The sequence below is a fragment of the Danio aesculapii genome, chromosome 21 (assembly GCF_903798145.1).
Source record: "Danio aesculapii chromosome 21, fDanAes4.1, whole genome shotgun sequence".
Classification (NCBI taxonomy): Eukaryota; Metazoa; Chordata; class Actinopteri; order Cypriniformes; family Danionidae; genus Danio; species Danio aesculapii.
Genome location: NC_079455.1, coordinates 32,542,409 through 32,551,035, shown reverse-complemented (window position 1 = coordinate 32,551,035; position 8,627 = coordinate 32,542,409). Strand labels below are relative to the sequence as shown.

At 38.3% G+C, this 8,627-nt stretch overlaps 1 long non-coding RNA gene across 1 annotated transcript; it reads left to right on the top strand.

Moving 5' to 3' along the window:
- The first annotated feature begins 203 nt into the window (after positions 1 to 203).
- On the top strand, positions 204 to 1,208 carry LOC130214199 (uncharacterized). The gene is made up of 4 exons (XR_008835609.1): positions 204 to 547; positions 704 to 728; positions 846 to 908; positions 1,021 to 1,208. It is a non-coding gene; the product is annotated as an uncharacterized LOC130214199 (long non-coding RNA).
- The last annotated feature ends 7,419 nt before the right edge of the window (positions 1,209 to 8,627 follow it).

Below are 8,627 nucleotides of genomic sequence, written 5' to 3'. Positions count from 1 at the left end.
AGAATTTGGCATCAACACCATGAAAGCATGGATCCAGTCTGCTTTGCATCAACGGTTCTGGCTGGTGGTTTAATGGTGTGAGTGATATTTTCTTGGCACACTTTAGGCCCATAAGTACCAATTGAGCATTGTTTCAACGCCGCATCCTACCTGAGTATTGTTGCTGATCATGTCCATCCCTTTATGACCACAGTGTACCCCTCTTCTGATGGCTACTTCCAGCAGGATAACGCACCATGTCATAAAGCGCGAATCATCTCAGACTGGTTTCTTGAACATGACAATGAGTTCACTGTACTCAAATAGCCTCCACAGTCACCAGATCTAAATCCAATAAAGCATCTTTGAGATGTGGTGGAACGGGAGGTTCGCATCATGGATGTGCAGCTGACAAATCAGCAGCAACTCTGTCATGCTATCATGTCAACATGGACCAAAATCGCTGAGGAATATTTCCAGTACCTTGTTGAATCTATGCCACAAAGGATTCTGAAGGCAAAAGTGGGTCCAACCTGGTACTAGTAAGGTCTACCTAATAAAGTGGCTGGTGAGTGTTTATCAGTTTTTTTAACATTGCATTAATAATGTTTTTGTGTAAATGATATTAAGCGGATCCTTGATTGATTCTCTTTCTATATTAAATACAGAATTTATTTATGCAAATGTGGTATTTATTTGTTTATTTGTTTGTTTATGTATTTAGAGTATGACCTTTTGGTACCAACAAGGTATTTTCCCCCATTTGAACATCTCAGTACATGAGCAGTTTCTGAAATACTCAGACCAGCCTATCTGTCATCAATCTCCATGCCACATTCACTTGTTACGTGCATATTTCCTCCCAGGGATATTGGCTATATGTTTGCGTTACCCAAGAAGTTGAACAAGCATACTTAATAAAGTTGTAGGTGAGTATATGACATTTATCAGACACCTTTACGGTGTGCACTGGCACTTCATATTCTCTGTTTTCTTTGGGATTGTTTCTCTGTCTCTAAACATCTTTCTTTTTCCTCACAGTTGTTTTCTCATCACATATTGTGTTCCTAACTCTGCGGTGGCCGGATCTTTCTCTCTCAATCTCCCTGTGACACACTGAAGTGGATGTGCCAAGCCCTGACTTGTTCAGAGAGAGGCACCAATTTATTACCGCCAATCTGCTGTTACTCTAGGTTGGTACTAAAAAAAACACCCTTTGGTCTGTAGCACTGAGGATGCATCTCTCACTGCAGTTTATTGAAGGGCAGTGACGTCAGGAGCCCGAGGCCCTCAAGCCAAATAGATAAAATCAATGTGTGAGGTTGTTCTGTCACAGACTAGACATGTTGCTCTTGAACATTTTAAATTGACTGCACTTTTTTGTGTCTACTTCAGTTTGCATCATTAGATGGTTTCTATGGACACCTCTGTGCTCCTGCCTCCTATCTGCGAATTAAGTGCTAATCAGCACAAATGGTGTCATCAGATTGTTAATTATATTTCTTGCGTGTGAAAAAAAAAATCACAGTGTTAGAACTGATGTTGTCGTCATTGTGGTTTGTGTGTTGTGACATTAAGAATTAATTCACCATTCAAACACATTTAGCTATCGTGCTGTAACCCAAGACCAGTGTTGGGTGAGTTACTTTAAAAAGTAATCGATTACAAATTACTGACTACTACTGGGAATCTGTAATCTGATTACATTACTAATTACTTTCTGTAAAAAGTAATCAGATTACTAATTACTTTACTTTGAAGTTACTTTTAAAACATAAAATATACCTAAAAGTACAAAATAAACTGCAGCTCTTTCAGTCATTTAATATTCACTGAAATACACTACAATGGGTTGATCACAGCAGTCTGACATATTTAAAAGACTTAAAGAGTTCACCCAAAACTTAAAATTCTCTCATCATTCACCTGTTTTAAACCTGTTTGTCTTTTTTTTTTTTTTAACACAAAAGATGAAAACTGGAAACATGTAGCCATTGACATCCATAGTATGAAAAAGCACTGCAGTGTTTGGGTGTTCTGTGTTCATCTGAGGTAATTAGTCTATCTAAATGTGTATATTCCAATGAAGCTGATCGGTCAGTTTTTGTCACATGACTCGTGGTTTTCAACTTGGTGTGCCTGGAGAATGCAAGCACGTGCAATATGCACTCCCAATATGCATGCGCAAAAGACGTGATATGTGAACGGCCCCATAAGCAGCTACGCTTCTCTTCACATTCAGAAAATACCTTCACTCTCAATCCTGCTCAACTGGATTTAGCCTGTTTAGGCTGTGTTGGGCTGCGGTGTTTTGGGTCGCCGGTGTCCTCCTTGGCGATGAGTATTGTTGTAGAATGCTTTCTATTCAAGTGCTTGAACAAGTTGCTGGTCGAGTTAAAAGCAGTCGAAATTTCTTTAGAGGCTGGACATAGACTGAATTTCATAAAAATATTTTTGTTTTTACGCACAATGAAATCAAAGTAATGTCTGTATTTCCACTCGAAGAAGCAGCCACTCTCGACAGCAACCATTTCAGCTCGTGTTCTCCAGCAATGTGAAAGCACGTACTTATTAACTGATGTTGCAGCAGAAAACGTGATTTAAAAGCGTTTTTTTCTTCCAAAAACTGTATTTGTAATGCATGTAATTACATTGACTTTAGGGATTTTAACAGTGATCAAATTAACAGATGTAAAATGTAATTCGCTGCTTTCCTCAAAATGTAATTAGAATACAGTAATGTGTTACTGTGGAACGCCTTACACCCAACTCTGCCCAAGACACATACAACAAGAGCAACTGCCTTGAACTGATCTGATTGTTCCTGACGCAATATAGTGATAGTTTGATTACTAAACCACATTTTTATCACTATACCACAGTAAAGCAGGTACAACATGGTGCAGGTCTCGCAAAATCTAGTAGCCCCTATCTAGATGGCTGTTTAAGGTTGATGGTCCCAAAGTGAAATATTGTTTCTGTAAATCAACAATTATCCTGTCCTTCAGCAAGACACTTATTCTAGAACTATTCTTGTACTATAAAATTACTGTAACTTATAATGCTATTCATTTCTACTAGGAGTATTATAATATGCTTAAAAAAAACTCTGCTAAATGACTTCTTTGGAAAAACATATTTGCATCTGTGTGTTGTAAATACAGACTCATGAGCCATATGAGTAGGCCCACACGGAATCTGCGCGCTCAGAAATATTCAGATTTCCACAGATTTTTAGCCCATCATTGATTCTGTTTATTTACTTGTGTAAATGTGTAAATTTATATTTATTCAGTTTTTAAATTAATTTCAGTAATATTATTGACTAATATAAAAGTGTTCATTTGATTTATTCACAATACAGTTTGTAAAGTAATATTTTCTGTCTTTTAGTAAATCTATTATATGAGAGACTTGCTTTGTTTACCAAATAAAGTGAATCTAATTGGATTTGCTTTGTAAACATTAAATAAAAGTTTAAAAAGTATTATTTTTAATTTCATATATTAAGTTTAGTTATGATACTCCCAAAATAATTCTGCAGAAATCTGCAGATTTTTGCAAAATTCTCAGCAGAAATAGCATAAAATGTCCGCGGATTCTGTCTGGCTCTAGCCATAAGTTGGGATTTAGGCAGCCTGGCCCAATGTATAGACAGTTGGACTTGCGATCCAAAAGTCCCAACACCGGCAGGGATTGTAGTTGGAATGAATTGTAGGGGGAGTGAATAACCAGATCTCTCTCTTCCATCCTCAACACCAGAGCTGAGATGATTCCCTAAAGCAAGTGACTGTACCCCCAACTGCTTCCCGGGCAGCCCACTGCTCCGAGTGTGTGTTTACATATGTGAGTGACTTTAGATTAAAGCATCTGCTAAATTCTAAATGTAAATGAGCCTAATTATTATGTCCAGTCAGAGTTGGTGAAAATAATTACTCATCTTCCAACAGGGCCACATATTATGGTCTGGATGCAGGAAAAATACTTGGGGCCCAATTGTTATGGCAAAGCTGACTGGGCCTGAGGTTTGTGGGTTGCTACTAGTCAGAATTTACAAAATAAAAGCAAGGCAGGGACAAACCACAAACTGGTGACAGGTTGTTTATCTATGTTTGAGGGCAACAAAGGCTATCCCATCTGGCTCAAACCAAGAGAGGATCTACAGTGGCACAAGTAACACAAACTGTCAGTGGTTATGTGAGGAATGCGTTGCATCACACTCTTATTCTGTTCAATTCATAGGGCTCATCACTATACCCTAATCCTCTCGAAGGGTTGACTGTCCAGAGTGAATCTTTATAATACAGAGTTTGACACCAAGCAACTGCCCTGCACATAGAATCATGGGGCTTGAAGTGTGTGCATTAGTTGTACCCTTCAGAATTCTTAATTCGGCAGAGCTTTTTGAAGTGGTCTGTTTTGAGAACTTTGGAAGGACATTTTAAAATGGCAGCCATGATTGTTTCACTCCAAAGTGCCCTCTGGAGGGCGATTATATCTCATTTGGAATGAACAATCTGCTGGTTATGGATATTGTGCTGGACAACCAATCAGAGTACCTATGATGACTCCTGTCCATGTCAGAAGGTGCCTACAAAGGGTGCACAAGCTTTGGAAATGGACCTTGGAGCATTGCAAGACGTTTTTGTTTTGCATCTTGTCGATGACCATGTTTGTGTGCACCACACCTATAGAAGGGAGTGAAGCAGTTGGGACAATGACAAAGCTAGTGGAGAACGTGTGATCCCCTCTGATTAGTGTTCTGCTGTAAGACCCTGGATCTGGCCATTCAGATGGTTGTAAATTTGACATATGGTACCCATGTATAAAATTCAGTTTTCATGTGGAAGTGGCTAGAATTACAAACTTTGCCACACTGCACATATTGTCCAGGAATGATGCATAGCGAAAGTTCAAGGTGTTGCTCTTGTTGCCAAATTCAATCTCCAAATCTCAATCAACTAAGCATCTTTGGGGTGTGCTGGAACAACAAATTCAATCCTCAGTGCAAACCTTTAAAGGGGTGGTGCACTACGATATCTTATTTTAAACTTTAGTTTGAGTAATGTAGCTGTGTGAACATAAACAACATCTCTGAATGTAAAATGCTCAAAGTTCAATGCAAAGGGAGACCTTGGTTTTTACAGAGTTAGCTTAGCAAAGCCTACACTGAACGAATATTGGGGACTACAAAATAATACTTCCGGGCCTGTGAGATCACAAACGTACTTTTACCGCACACACACTGCACAGCTAAGGGGCATGTCCAGAGGCGCTGTAATGTTACAGCAGAGAAAGCTGAAATGGCGTCCAAACACTGCTATTTCCACAGAGCTTCTTCAGTTTCTGTATTTGGGATTCCAAAGGACATGACACAAAGACAGAATTGCTTATTAATTATGTTCCTGAGAATTATAAAATACATAGCAAGCATGATTTGACAAAACACAGCTTCCAGAATCTCTCCCAGTTCAGTGCTGGATTCGGTCAAAATCTCCTCAAAGAAGGAGCAGCTCCACCAAGCTGAAGCTGTAACCTGTGAGTTTTTATTTGTTAAAATTGATCATGATATGTACAGTGTCTAGCCATAACAGTATATTTTAGCAAAGATGTAAACAACAGGAAATGCTGTTTGCCACCGCTAATGATTTAGCTACAAATTCGTGTGAACACACACACACACTCACTCTTCACCAGCGCGTGCAGCGTCTCTCCATGCGTGTGCGACTGTGCAGTGTCTCTCTAAAGGCAGCTTTTCTGTGCGTTTTACATCTCGGATAATGAACTCGCAAAAGATATGTGATTGATTCATATTACTTACACAGGCATATTCTGAATATATGTGAAAGACGTCTTGTAACGTGTTGAGTTAAAAAAAAAATACAGGAGAGCTCACATGTACTCGTGTAGCAGCAGAAAAATAAATCAAGGCTCACACAGGTCGCATCCCACATCTTGTGCTTTATTCTTCTGTCGACAGTGTCATTGTATATTACAGAACAATAACTTAATCTGAGCAGCAGAGAAAAAGAAACATCGGTCCCGCGCACATGCGCTTCTCGTACACACATCTACAGACAGTTCACATACACACACACAATGGCGATCTCGCTTAAAGGAGCCGCACCCCTCTTTCACTCGTTACAGACACTTGTCAGATTTTATTTTAGAGAGCGGGCATAAAGTTGACTGTTTACACAGCGTGCTTGTATGGGCGTGACGTGGAGCTGATCCGCGAATCTCAGCACATTATGACAGATGACCAATCAGAGCCTCTTAAGGGCGGGCCTTTCAGAGGAACTAGGAAATATGACAGTCATTTTCATGTTAGCTGAGTAGCTGTATAAAATTAAAATAAGATATATGAAAAAATAACCTGATTTCCTTCAAGTGAAACATGAGCACACATTGCTTTGCATCTTATGAATACAACCAAGCCTTAAAATTACATTCTGGACCACCCTTTTAAGGATCCTGGTGCCAGATCCCACAGTATCCATTGGCACATTTTAGCTACAGTACACTGGATTAACAGCATGGCATAATGTTTTGGATCTTTACTAATGCTATTTACCAGTTGCAGATTTAGGCATGGGCAATATGGCATCTTGCTGGGGGGCAGCACGGAGATTCACATTTTGCGTTTTTTGCATGTGCATGTTTGTTATTCTCTATGTGCTATGGAAACAACTGGTGAAAGCAAACTGACACATGCGTGCAGAAAGCCATTCCTGCGCACCTCACATGCGTAGCTCTTCTTCCAGTGTGTTTACATGCACAGCAATAAAATACGCACAACTTATGTGCTGTGAAAGCGGACTAACATTTATGCAGTGGTGTCAGCACGCAGCGAGTTTTGCAAGTCGACAAAACTAAAGTTATAATAGGATGATGATCTTATTTACACTAAGCATAGCCATGAAGCAGAAAGGAGGGATAATGAGTCAGGGAGGGAAGACTTAACACTCTTGGCCATGAGTCGGGTCTAAGACAACAAATAATAAATACATAAAACATTTTTTTTTGTATTCTATAGAATTGTCATTAATATTCGTGCAAAAGATTTGTTTTCCAGTTACATTTAGGATTGATTTATCTTATTTAGATTAATAATAATAATAATAACAATTGTATTTATTTTTTGTTATAAAGTGTGTGTGTGTATATGTATATATATATATATATGTATATATATATATATATATATATATATATATATATATATATATATATATATATATATATATATATATATATATATATATATATTATAATAAACAATTAAACTATATGTTTTTGGGTTACTTTAATGGGCTATATGATAATATAATTGATGACTTTGCAGCACAAAAGGCAAGAAAGGTCCAGATGTAATGAAATATTAGTAATATTTCAGTTTGTTTGTGTGCTGTCTGAATTGTTTGTTTGAGACAGTTACATGTGTTTCAATGGTAGTAATAAAAAGTCAACCACATAATTTCAATATGGTTGTAGATTTTTATTTTTTGGCTAGGGGGTGTATATGGGGTGGTTCGCCCAGGGTGCCATTTAAACTGCCACTGCTATATACACACATGTTAACTTTGTTTTAAGTGGGCACATGTGTACCCACTTAAACCACTAAGCAACTGCCTTGTCTGACTTTCTTTCCCATTAAAGTGAGCGGATGAAGTAGAGTATGGTCTTTTGACTAAGAAATGAGTCGCAAGTTCTGAATTTCATGACCTTTCCTAGAGTCTTCTTCACTCTGATGTCCTAGCAGGAATATGGGACACCATGAATGCTTTTTCTGATTTGCTGTTATTGGTAGATAGTAAGGTACATAACTGTTTTTAATAACAGAACAGTCATCTCTGTACATACAGTACAGACACCCCACACAACTGGACACAAAATGAACAGTAGATCCCAGCTGGCTCTTTGTGCATCAGAGCTAGTGTCTTAAATATGTGTACATCAGCAGAAAAACTAAAAAGAGCTATTTACTTACATAGATGTTGGAGAAAGTGTTTGTTAGTGCAATACCCAAACACAGCAACCAGAAGAAGCATTTGGAAACTTGGGGACAGTTCACCCAAAAATGAAAAGTCTGTCATCATTTACTCATCGTACACTTGTTCAAAACCATTTAGAGATGAACACAAAATAAGTTTTTTTACTATAGATCTCAATGGTAACATGTTTCCAACATTGTTCAAAAATATTTTGTCTTACACAAGGGGTGTCCAAACTCAGTCCTGCAGGGCCAGTGTCTTACATATTTTAGTTCCAACCCCAATTAAACACACCTGAACCATCCAATCAAGCTCTTTCAAGGTATACTGGAAACTTCCAGGGAGGATATGTTGAATGAAGTTGAAGCTAAACTATGCAGGACACCAGGCCTCTATGACCAAGTTTGGACACCCCTTTATTAAACTGAACAAAACAAATGGCTTGGATTAGGTCAAGGGTGAGTAAATGATTAGATTTTTGGGTGAACTTTTTAGGGATGCATAAATGAAGATGTATGCATTCTTGAGCTGTTGTATATTTGATGAGCCAAGATGTGAAAGACCAAGCCTTAATGACAGTGAAGGTGTCACAGTGGACAGGTGGATTAGCTGTTTTGCTTTGAAGCATGATTTTTCCTCTTTCCCAGACCCCTC